Source organism: Dermacentor silvarum, chromosome 5 (genome assembly GCF_013339745.2).
Source record: "Dermacentor silvarum isolate Dsil-2018 chromosome 5, BIME_Dsil_1.4, whole genome shotgun sequence".
In the NCBI taxonomy this organism is placed as follows: Eukaryota; Metazoa; Arthropoda; class Arachnida; order Ixodida; family Ixodidae; genus Dermacentor; species Dermacentor silvarum.
The window spans coordinates 83,767,450-83,780,027 of NC_051158.1; positions in this window are offsets into that span (position 1 = coordinate 83,767,450).

Below are 12,578 nucleotides of genomic sequence, written 5' to 3' on the forward strand. Positions count from 1 at the left end.
CATGACGTCATTGGTCACGTGGGCGAATCGGATCGACCTGCAAAAAAAAAAAAGCTCTCCCGTGCAATGTTGCTGTTGCCTTTTGCAAAGCACGACCTTGTTTCTGTCGTTTCTCCTTTTTTCTTTTTTTATACTTTTTTTTCGATGTGCGCGAAATCACCTAGCGACCACGCAGAGAAACTAATAGTTATAAATTGTAGTAGTCATAAGTACATTTTTATATAAAGATTTGCATTGATTGGAAGGCGAGAAAAATTTCGTTTTGCAGTATACTGTCTGCAAGCAGACGCCAAACGAGCCACGCAAACTTCCGGGGAGTTCACCGCTTGCCGATTGGCTGCTCTCTCCTCTCCCCCCCGCTCTCCCAAATTTTGAACAATGCCCACTTTGTGACGTTGCAGCAAATGAACAGAACGCGTTTCGAAGAAAGATCTCTGATCGCCAGGAGGTCAAAATTAATCCTAAACCCCCCACTATACGGCGCGCCTCATGACCAGATTGCTATTTCGGCAAATAAAAGCCCGAAAATTAAGTTTAAAACTTTTTCAGTGTGATGACTTAAAATTATTACATTACTGTACGACGGAACCCATCCCCCTCCCTCAAGCAACATTCCTGTAACCGCTGGCTTTTGCTTTCGCCCGTTGTGGGGGAGCGCAATTATTTTAGGTAAAAACAGTCAAGTGCAAATAAGATGGATGTCTTAATGCTGTGAGAAAATGTTGCTGTCGCATTAAATGAGTTCAGAGTAGGGTTTCCAACAGTCCCGAGTTTAGCGGTATAGCCGCAAAATTAGAGTCATAATCCCCAGTCCTGACTTCACCCAGTTGGGACGGAAAAATGTCCCGGCGTTTTTTTTCTTCTACTGAATGACAGTTCAGTAAACATGATTTTCTTTGTATAATGCCTGAGAGCCCTCTTGCACATTCGTCTCTTTTGACTTCTGTTTCCTTAATAAGCATAAAGGATTGCGTGTTTTTCTTCGATCGTTGCAGGTTGCTGTAAGCCCTAATCATTCAGAGCACCACTATCTGTATTGGTAGTCGTGTTAGCGTGGCAAGTTGGCGGCTCCTGGCACTAATAGGGACGGTTGGCATCAGCCGACGTCTAGCCCCCCCCCCCCCCCCTTCCCCCCCGCTTAGCCCCCTCCAGTCCCTGTCCTGACTTCGTCGGCGCGAGAGTGGGCAACCCTAGTTCAGAGCCGAAGCAATCGGAGAAGTCTGCGGTCTTCTTTTTTTCTGTCTCTCTTATCACATGAAAAGTGTTTTCTGCTCCGCTGTAACTAAGCGTGACTCATGCTAGTTCTAACAACAATTATTGCATAATTGGTGGCGTTGTTAACTGACAAGGAAGCTTTGGTTATTTGGACGGTGGCCACAAACACGTTGAATGGCGCTGCTCTTCCCCTAGAGAGAAGTTGCAATTGCGCAGCCGATTCGTCATTTGTGCTGTTTTGTCGGGGTTTGGTGGCGCGGTTATCTTCGTCCGCTCAGTTTTCTTTAATACAACAACACCAGCCTACGCTTACGGTTTTCCAAGTCCAATCTTATAGGAAGGGCGAACAAAAGGCAAACACAGCCGGCACAAGGATTGCAGAAAGGCAAAAGCCCGGAATAAGAAACAATGACATGTAAAGGTAAATTGTCAAGGGTAATAACGTCGCCATTTAAGAGGAAGCTTGGCGGCTCCTATCTAAATACATAGAAAACGAGAAATCGTTTTTGTCAGCAATCACTGCACCAAGTTATGATGTTCGTTGCATTTAAAATAAAACAAATTTAAATATATTGTGACTGTAGGGAGCGGGCTTTTTTTAGGCTGTCGATTTTAATAAAAATTTAGAAATCGCAAACTTTCAGAAGACGAAACTATCGCTATCACAAATTTTCAGAAGGCGATCCTATCCAGTTTACAGCTCTGTAACTCAGCCATGAAAAAAAGTGACACGAAAGGAGGGCACAAGAAACGTTTGAGGAAATTAAGAGCGACTTTACAATCAGCGAGGTTATGGGAACGTTTAAAGAAATGTTTGATCGGATACAGCAACAAATCACAAACATGTATGTAGAAATTAAACAACGACCCCATTGATTAGAGAATAGAGTAGCGGCACTAGAAAGCACACTAAAGGATATTCGGCCAACAGGCACGGGACCCGTTAAAAGCAAACCGTATAGCAGACCGACTGCTGTAGAAAATAGCAAGGCCACCGGGAAGATCAGATAAATCAACATGGCGCCGCGTAAACCATACGCGATTTGGCAATGGAACTGCCGCGGGTATCGTCGCAAGCAAGGAAACCTGCAGCAGTTCATAACAAGCAAGGAGCCGCCAGATGTCATCGCCCTGCAGGAGACCGGGGGGATGGCAAAATTATCGGGTTATAAATCTTACAGTGCTTCCGGCGAGAAGGCAACCGTCACGACGTTGGTACACAGAAACCTCGTGGCTGTCGAGCACGATACCGGAATGCATGGCATAGACCACGTCCTTATTGAAACAATTCCCTCCCGCAAAGAAGCGCGAAGTCTATTTATTCTTAACATATACAGCTCACTCCGGCACAAGCCGAAATTCGGTCCACTCTTCCGCAAACCGTTGAGCGTAACCGACAAACAGGCGCTAGTCGTGGTCGGTGATTTTAACGCGCCACACGCTGCTTGGGGATGCAGCTTAGGGAACATCAAGGGCCGAAGCCTATAAGCAGATGCTCAGCACGATAGACTAACGCTCATAACTGATCCTCAAGCACCCAGCAGAATAGGAAACAGTGTAAACAACGACACGACACCAGATCTCACGTTTACGAAAAGCGTAGTAGATTCTCGATGGAAAAACATGCAGGAAAGCTTAGGTAGTGACCATTACATCGTCGTCGCAACGGTACAAGCAGACCCAAGGAAAAAGAAGGGTAGAGAACTGAAACTTGTAGAATGGGACTCTTTCCGCAATATCCTAAAGGAAGATGCGGAAGAGAATATAACGGACATCGAGAAATGTGCAGAGAAACTACAACAAAGTGTTAAACGAGCTACCAAAACTGTTCCAAAAGAGGCAGGGATAGAGGAGATGCATAGCAGATTATTGCACATGTGGGAAGTGAAAGGTATGCTGAAAAGATGGAAAAAGCAAAAACATAAATGGAAATTAAGGAAGAGAATTGCGGAATTAGGCAAGGAAATCGAAGTTTATGCGAATAGGCTAACCCAACAAAATTAGGAAGCCACGTGCAACTCGATGGAGAGGCAAATGGGTATGTCCAAGATCTGGAACATTCTCCGATGCCTCTTGGATCCCGAGAGTACAAAAACCGCACAAAGGCACAAGCTACAAAAGGTTATTATATACAGCTACGAAGGTACAGAAGAAGAGCTCTTTCGAGAGCTCCAAAAGATGTACGTTGGAGATACGAATAAAGAACGACTTCCGGATTACAGCGGTAATGAGAATCCTGATCTCGATGGCCCCATTACGGAGGCAGAAGTCAGATATGAACTTAGCAGACTCAACCCGAAATCTGCACCAGGACCTGATGGTATAACCAACAAAACGCTCAGAAACCTCGGCGATGAATCCCTCCGAGCTCTCACAGACTACATGAATAAGTGCTGGGAGCAAGGGGACATTCCAAGTCAATGGAAAGCAGGCCAAATCATCTTTATACCGAAGCCTGGAAAGAAACCACAACTGACAAACTTAAGGCCCATATCACTAACATCCTGCGTCGGTAAACTCATGGAACATGTGGTTCTCACACGCCTCACGAGATAGATGGATGACGGAGGACTTTACCCACATACCATGGTTGGATTTCGACCAAAGTTATCCACGCAGGATATTATGCTCAAACTGAACATCACATTATAGATACGGGTGCGAGAACTCTAGATACCAAGGCGATACTGGGCCTCGATCTAAGCCTTTGACGCTGTCACGCACAAGGCAGTACTACAAAATCTCCAAGAGCTGGATGTAGGACGTAAAACATACGCGTACATCAAAGACTTCGTGACGGATCGTACGGCAATGATTACAATTGGGGGAACCAAATCAGAGGAGATCAAACTAGGTAATAGGGGTACTCCGCAGGGGTCGGTCCTATCCCCCTTTCTATTCAACGTGGCAATGATCGGTCTTCCTGCGACACTCGAAAAAATAGAAGGGCTCAGACACAGCCTATACGCGGACGACATCACCCTCTGGGTGGCGGTTGGAAGCGATGGGCATGTGGAAGAGATCCTCTAAACAGCAGTAAACACATTCGAAGACTACATCAGAGACAAGGGACTGCGAGGTTCCTCTCAAAAATCAGAATTTCTGCTCTATAGACCCACATGCAGAGGTCGAAAAGGCATTAAGAAAAGGCGGGACGTTGTGGTCACAGTAAAAGGCACCAGGATACCGATATAGTGGAGAACCTAAGAATACTGGGACTCCGCATATCCGAAAACGGTCATAATGGAGAAAACATTACACTGTTATTCACCAAACAATTCGACTAATAAAGCGAATATCCATCAGGAACTATGGCATGAAAGGGCACAATCTTATTCGAATAATAGAAACATACGTAATCAGTCGTATTGTATATGTTGTCGCTTACCTTAAGCTCTACGCTGCGGAGAAAACCAAGATAGAATGTATAATTAGAAGGGCGTATAAGCAAGCATTGGGACTTCCAGCAAATACGTCAAACGAGAGGTTACTAGTGCTCGGCATGCACAACACATTAGACGAACTTATTGATGCCCAGAGAGTGGCGCAGTATGAAAGACTAACGCAGAGTTTGACGGGCAGTCACATCTTAGACGACAACAGAATCACCTATGAAGCACAGCACGGACTGCGGGGAGACATCCCAAGGAAAATAAGGGAACATCTCTCAATACCCCCCAATCCACAGAAACATGCACCCGGAGTTTCACGAAGAAGGAAGAATCGCAAGAGCGCGAGCTCTCCACAAAAGATTCAGTAGTGCCAGGGACATGGTCTATGTGGACGCGGCGGAGTACACAAATAGACAGAGTATGTCGATAGTTGCTACCAGTCTAGAGGGTGACTCCAGTGTTAGTGGCACTGTAAAAACAGGAGAGGCGGAGGTGGCGGAGGAGGCTGCCTTAACATTGGCAATAGCCTCCATGGAGGCCAACATCATAGTCAGCGACTCCAAGACCGCCGTCAAGAACTATGCCAAAGGAAGAATCTCACCGGAAGCGCTAAGAATTCTAGCCAACTTTCATGAAGATCGAGATGTTCACATTATATGGGCACCCGCACACTCCTCCCTTCCCGGGAACGAAATAGCGCACAACCTGGCTCGAGAACTGACAGACCGAGCAGGTGACACGCAAATACTGGGAACGGAGAGAGACACGGATGACCAGCTTTACCGAGATCACCAAACACTATAAATTGGGAAGGGCCCGTTTCCCCCCGGCAAGCGATGGCAAGCGATGGTTTCCCCCCGCTAAGTAGACGGCAAGCGATGGCATGGCGCTTGTTACAGACAGAAATATATCCGAACCCCGTGGCATACCACCGTTAATATCCAGAACTTTACACCCATAGATGCAGATTCTGTCAAGAAAGGGCGGACTTACAACATGTGGTTTGGGCAATTGTCCTGGGACACTCACACAGAATAAAACACACAAGACACAAGAGAGCAGTGGGAGACCGCGCTGCTCAGCTCTGCACCGGAAGACCAACTTAAGGCAATCCAGCAGGCCCAAGATGCCGCCAGCGCCCAAGGGCTCGAGGCCGTCATCTAGGTAGAGAGGCCTAGGTCTCACAAATCTGATGTACAAAAATAAGAGTTTATTCCTCCTGCTCCTGGCCATCCCGGCCCCTGCGAAAGTGGATGTCCAGCCAAGCTGTTGCAAAACCACCACTACAACTGCTGAGGGGGGTGTGCAATACTTCTAAGGCGAAAGCCTTAGGTTTCTACGTTGGCGGTGCCCTTGGCTAAACTGTGCCTTGACAAAAAATTGCCATCGCCGGAAGAAAAGCACGAATTGACGTCACATTTTTCAGGGAGGTTCCTGTAAATAAAGTAAATTAGTGGCTTTCAAAAGAAACATTTGCTACATTTCGGTCTGGGTGGGAATCAAACCCGGGCCTCCGGGATCGAGCACGCTTCCCTGAAGTCACGGCTGCTTTTTTTTTCTTTCTTACATGATATTTATCGCATCACGTATATCCAAGAAACGTACTATCCATGAGAAACGTGCAAACACTAGCCAACACATCTCGTATTCATGGTCTTGAAAGGCTCACTAAATCACGTTGAGCACACCATGTACCACTGAAAAACTACACGTATAGCTTTGAACTTAAAAAAAGCTGCAATGGCAGGCAACTTATCAAGAGGTGGTATGAGTCCGGTTGAAACTCTTTAAGTCATACATGTCCTTCAAGTGACTAGTCATTTGAGCATACTGAAATTTCAATGAAACAACAGGTTCAGCGTTTCGGTCTAACATGCGTGTCTTCCATAAGCTACGTAGTCCAATTAGGAAAAACGTACCAAATGGGACGTCTTCTCCGTGGGGTGTAATCAAGTATCAGGTGATATGCTCTTTCAAAATGAAGTCTTTATTGAGAGTTCTTTGAAGCACATCCCGAAATAATTTGCATCTTTTCAACTTATGAAGCAATTCTCTAGAGTCTCGGGTACGTCGCAAAAGCGATAATTCATAGTGGACAGAAAAATGCCTTTTTTGTGCAACCACGCCTTCACTGGTAACGTTTCACTGTGTCATTTAAAGAAAAATGTTTTTGTACATAGGAGAAAAGGCATCTTGCGGACTCACTGAAGTACTTCATGCCCAGGCAGACTGGAGAATGTAGAGCGGTAAAGGGGAGGTGGGAAAATTATGGATATCAAAATCCTTACGCAGCTGTTTTCTTGACACTGTGTAGAGATACTAAGTAGAAAACCGAACCAAGAGGAAATGCACACAGAAATTCGCTTCATACACAAAACCTCACAAAAAAGGTCGCTCAGAATATTGGGATGAAACCACCAGGTTGGGTAAATCATTGACCAAGGTTACTTGTATGAATGACCGCAGTACTGGGTGTGAAATATGTAGAAAAAGGAAGAAACGACAAACAATCTGTCGTACAAATAGATATGCCAGACGAAGTCCACCAGCACATACGGGTCTAAAGATATTATCTCGTCTCATAGGCTCATAGGTAGAAGACCACACAAAAGTAGCGAATATTCTATGAAAACGTTGAATATAAGTCCGGGTACAATTAAGCATCTGCAGTAGGCAAAATATTTTGTAGCCAGGAACAAATTTCAATATTTGTAGCCCCAGCCTACCAAATATTGAAATGCGGTGTGGCGTAAAGGTATCCGCATTGTGTTGAAGCGCCGGTACGCGTTCCCGCCAGAAATGTGCACTAAGCTTATATGCATCAAAAGGAACACCAAGGTATCAGAAGGCACGGTTGTCCATTCTATATCAGCATAGCAAGTCCGCGTACATCCCCATAAACCAAACCAAAGGCCTGAGCTTTTTAACCAATTTATCTGGGCCCCTGGAAGCCATACCATATTTTTCAGTCATTGATAGAACTTTGCCAATGATGTGTTTGTCTGAGCAGAAAAAGGGAGGATCATCTGCGGAAGCCAATACTTTGAGTTCGTTGTCCAAAATGTTAAAACCTTGAATATCACTGGACTTTAGAATGCTTATACACAATGGGTCTAAATAAAGGGCTAATAGAAGTGGCGATAACGGACAACCCTGTTTTACAAAGGAAAGAATAGAAAACGGCTTGCAGAGATTATCATTAACAATGATACTGGTAGCACGGATCGTGTAGCACATGCAAACACCTTTGTAAACAACGCAGCTAACATTAACGTATTCTAAATGTTTTAGAAGAAAGGCATGGTTCACTCGGTCAAATGATTTTGCTAAGTCGATCTGAACCAGTGCAAAGTGGTCACAGTGGGATGAGCAAAACCGAAGAGGAGTTCGGAGTAGATGTAAGTTTGTATGGAATGGCCTTTAATCCGCAAGTCTGGTGAGGTCCAGTAAGTAATGACATTGCATACTGGAGTCGATTAGATAAGACTTTCACATAAAGTTTGAAGTCTACATTCGTCAGTGTAACGGGTATACCGCATTCTAATGACCGCAATTTTCTTTGTTACTACTTTTAGGGATCAAGGTAATAAGACTTTTTGTAAATGATCGTAGTAGGCAATCTTCATCAAAACAAGTAGTAAATATAATAACTAAATCAGGGCTTGCTAGGAACCTAAAGTCTTTATAAAATTCTCCGGAGGTTCCATCAGGACTAGGTGTTTTGGAAAGCGGTAACTGATCAATGGCAAGTTCTACTTCTTGTTGGGTAAATGGTACACTAATAACAGATCCATCATCCTATGAGAGGGCTTTAAGTAGAGAGACAAAATACGTCAGAACTGTTCAGCTGAAGCCACGGATGCTCCACGGTTTTGGCTTACTAAAGGTGTGGCGAATGCGTGCGTGAATGCACACGTCACGTCGCAGCCATATCGCTGACTAAAGTTCAGGCGGTCGCCTTAGTGCCACACGCGTACTTCCTATTGCGGCTCGTTATGTTTTGCGAGAAGTGTAACCCCAATTTTATAACTTAATGCATTACCAATTTGCCTTAGAAAGAAGTCTGACCCCGATTGTATAACTTCACGTATTACCAAATGTGCAGCAGCTTTCGCCTTGTGTTACAAGAGTGTAACATCTGCCGAATGTATGCACTGAATGTATGTACTGTTCGCTTCACTTTGCTGAACGCATGGTAGCCTCAGCCTTACGGGGGTACGTGCCATTGCATTTTGTGCTTCCTTACGGCGGTATGAGTCATTGTTGATGATGATAGATCTTTGTTTAGAGCTTGTTGTTTATTGAAACGTACCGTCAACCACAAACGTTTACGGGAAGCAGGATCTGTCAATTAGCTCAATTCTCGCGAAGCGTGGTGACACAGCTTAAAATAAATGTTCCAGCGTGTAGTAGCTTTCCCCACCTACATAGTGATCTATTAAATTCGAAGTGACATGCCTTAACAGTGCAGAAATTCATATTTGCAGAGAAAACAACATCTCGTAAACATTTGTGGTTGACATTAGGCTGTTCTGTACGTTGTATGGCCTGATTACAATGAATTTATGCGCTGTTCGCTTCACTTTGCTGAGCGTTTGTAGCCCTCTGCGTTGCGAAAGGTATCAGCCAGTGCATTTTTGCTTGCTTAAGGGGGTATGAGCCATTTTTGATTATGATAATTTTTGTTCAAGGACAGCACACAAAAAATGCCGACCACCAAGAGGCTAACACCTTCGCTGTAAAACGATATCGTAATTCTGTAAACTGCATTTACTAGTACATCTAGAGGAAATAAAATTGATGTTTTATACATGGCACCCAATTACAGCACTAATATATGAGTGGAACTAGCCATTGTAAGCAATGTAACAAATTATGGTAACATATTTTTTACAAATAGGGTTTAACCGATGCGATGGTGCTTTTTTAACTATTCATTCTTTCAGGAAGGCGGTGGAGTAGCTGTCGCAGTGCATTCGGTAATTAACGAAGATTTTTAATTTCTATGTCTCACTGATTCGCCAGTGAGCGCCGAAAACGCACTGCAGGAAAGCCAACTTACACAATGGAACTATCTGCGCATCTGCCCACACAATCGTAGAACACAACAGTTTACATTCGCAGTTGTACCGATAAGAACAATGGGAACTGCAACGTCACGCTACCCAGATGAACTGTATCTATCTGCATTGCATTACGCGCGTCATCATGGGTCATCGCATTGCATTACGCGCCATCGTGCCCTTAAGGCCAATCCCGTGTATAGGCAACGGCATGCAGTCCGTGAAAGTGTGAGTGTGCGTCTAATGAACGCTACACGATCTAAAATAAAGACTATGCAACTTAACGAAACGTGTCCTCATTCAACTTCAACGTTCCAAAAATAGAATCCTGAACAAGCAATGAAATCACATACGCGTCGCATCGGGTCGCTCAGGATTTCTTGGGTTCGATGCGTGGTCGTTGGCTTTGGACTTTGACTATGATTCAGTTTGCATGGGCGAAAGCTTCGCGTTCAACCATCGTGTTTTAGTAAAGGGGCTTTGATTTTTAACTTACTTTTTGGGTACTGATTTTAGCGCCAACGTTGCAATAGCACCATTATATAGGAGGACGCCGCAGAAGGCTCATACAATTTAAGAGGCTTCAATAACGCTTTATGAAACATCGTTCTAGCACACAAATAAACACGGACGAGCAGAGAAAGACAACAGGTACGCCGGACCTCAGCTGACTTTTATGCACCCAACAGGCATTATAGACTCAGGGGGGGGGGGGGGGGGGGCTCCTTGTGCACCCGAGAACTCGAAGCTACTTCCTTGAACCGGGCCACAATCGCGACAGGCGGCGAAAACCAAATGAAGCCAACAGTTTCACATCGTTCATGTACAATCTTGAACATCTCCAGCCCTACCTAGCTGGCGCAGACCTCATAACCAAATCGTGGTTTTGGCACGTAATACCCCACAACTCAATCCTGTCTCTAGGTGTTTAACAACCAAGAATATGCTCTTGGGAGCTTCGGCGTTGTTTTTTGTGAATTCGTAGATCCGGGTAGCATTTACTACTTGGCGTAATAGCGAACAAGGGCTGATAAATGTCTTGTGCGATGTAGCCAAGATGACGCAGAAGGAAGAACAAACAGTTCCGTCTCGCAACGAAAAGCGACGAGAGCCATGCCAATAAGGAGATAATGATGCTTGATTTAGTTGATGATAATAGAAAACTACCGACCTAATGGAAGAAAGCACCACCGAGGATGTTCCCGTATAGGCGCTTGACAAAGGATTGTGTAGTTGATAAGGGGAAGAGGAAATCGCGCAGGTTACACCTACACCGCGTAAAAATGGAACGAGGCTGATACAGGAAGGCGATAGAAGCTTTCCTTTTTTGCTTTACGCGAACGCTGCGCTGAATTTTGTTGCCGTGTTTCGCCTTGTTTTATATAGCGGGAAGTGTCCTTGGAAGTGGAAAAGTTGCACAGGTGTTGGCCCTCCAGCATCGCCGAGCACGTGCTGCACGTTTGCAAACGGGTGCCCTTCGTCTTGGACAGCCAGGAACCGGGTCCCCTGTCGAACGTTATCGATTCAGTTACTTCGGCGTGATTACCGCTGTGGCGGCAGCCGTTCTATTCGTTTTCTGTTTGCTTCTTGCCTCTCGTGTAAGACCCTTGTCGGGTGTCTATGCTTAGATACTGACTCCAACGTCCGTGGTTGGATTTCTGCTGCAGGCGCAGCGCTTTCTCCCGTTATTTTGCAGCCAATACGTGAAAAATGATGTTCGCGTCTCTACTGTTGTCTGTGGGTTTACTGCCTGGAGTAATTGCGCTGTTGTGAGTGGATATAGCTACCCCATTTTCTCTATATAGAAGGTGAAAAAAAGTCGTTGTGCTGTGTAGGGCAGCTATAGGTATTTTCTTTCCTGTTTTCGCCATCATTTACAGGCAAATATTTGCCGTGAAACAAGTGCGGGTCACAGTGATCTCGCGAAGAAGTGAAAACAAAGAAACGCAGAGAGAAAGAGAGAGAGACAGGACACACGCACCCACGCACACGCGCGCACGCGCAATGAGAACTATAAACAATTTTTTTTTAGTGGGCGAACTTGTGCCCACAAAAGCAAGTTACATATAAAGCACAGCGATAGCGGCAAACACGGTCGGCGATCGGCGAAATGTACTCGGCAGGTCAAGGGTGTCGGTTTTTATAGATGAGTCATCGAAGGTTCCAGAGCAATCGCTGGTGCCCGCGTGTCTTCCAGAAAGTACTACACAATTCGCGTCGACACAAGCTTCAGTGACAACAGACAAATGATAGAACCATGTTTAATGTTCGGGTAAGTTTCAATCATGCAGGTGTGTGTTGCACTGAGCGATAACTTAAAGCTATTAGCGGGTGAAATGCAGTCCCTGAGAAGAGGATAAATGAGTGCATGTGACAATGCACCACGAGCGTCGGGCTCGTGAAATGTGAGAAGTTTTGCAGCGGCGGGGGCTCTGCTGTAGTGAACAGAGCAGCAGACGGCATCTAAACTGGAAATAATCCTGAACCTCCGCGTATACCGTCGCCGATGCCGACGCCCCTCGCCGCTATACAAGGCCACTCACACGCCGTGCGCTTTATGTCTGCGCGATGTTAAAACAAAATTGCAAGAGCGTGGGCATGTACACGTTATGCAGAAACACGCCATCTGTATAACACGCAATCGAGCACTTCGTCTGGCGTCATAATAACAAAACAAGTTCCATTCGGTGCTTCGCACGAGAATTTTCGGCCCCGCCCACAGCTCTCTATAGGTACTGGCTCCACGTAGTCTCGCCGGTTTTTTTAATGCTGACTCGTGCCAGACGGATTAACGAGCGGCGAAGATGAAAATAAAGATGGCTCTGATAAAAATAAAAGGTTTCATTGAGCACGCACCTTCCTCATTGCGCCTTTCTCATAGTCAAAGGTGACATCAACGTACGACAGC